The sequence below is a fragment of the Morone saxatilis genome, unplaced genomic scaffold (assembly GCF_004916995.1).
Source record: "Morone saxatilis isolate NCDOM2014 unplaced genomic scaffold, NCSU_SB_2.0 Contig3, whole genome shotgun sequence".
NCBI lineage: Eukaryota > Metazoa > Chordata > Actinopteri > Moronidae > Morone > Morone saxatilis.
In genome coordinates, this window is record NW_023339873.1 from 11,276,203 (window position 1) to 11,276,676 (window position 474).

The 474-nt window shown below is 38.2% G+C and overlaps 1 protein-coding gene across 2 annotated transcripts in view; it reads right to left on the minus strand.

Annotated features, from left to right (window-relative positions):
- The window catches only part of cga (glycoprotein hormones, alpha polypeptide), a 4,686-nt gene extending 4,212 nt beyond the window's left edge, over positions 1-474 (minus strand). The window contains exon 1 of one of the 2 annotated variants that reach the window (XM_035674132.1): positions 406-474. The gene's annotated coding sequence lies outside the window, so the exon portion shown is untranslated. Of the gene's footprint in view, positions 1-306 lie in introns of both variants that reach the window. The other variant, XM_035674131.1, reaches the window with a different exon arrangement.

Consider the following 474-nt stretch of genomic DNA (forward strand, 5'->3'; position numbering starts at 1 on the left):
CAATTCTTGTCCAATTTGCAACTTATACAAGTGTGATGTAGAAACTTGAAGCCACCAGTGCACATACACTGAGAATGGACTTTACAGTGAAATAGGAGACATCTTGTGTCCAGCAGCAAAACTTCAGATATAAACAATTTTTTGCATATTCTTAAATTCTGGTCATTTTTAATGCGTTAGAAGGAGTAGATGCATTTTTATGGGTTAGTATTTCAGTATGAAAATTCTCCTTTTTTTGCAGAAAAAACTTATCAGACACACATTATTGTTCCAAGCAGAGTATTTGTATATTATGTCTTAACACACATAGGGAGGGGATCTTTAAGTTCTGCTGGTAGCAAGGAGGATGATGAGAACCACAGAGACGTGGAAAGCCCCAGGTGTAAAATAAATGGCGTGGATTACATGGTCATGCTTGATGAAACACCAGTCAGATATAATCTCAGGGGCTCCGGTGTCAACACTGTCACTGCT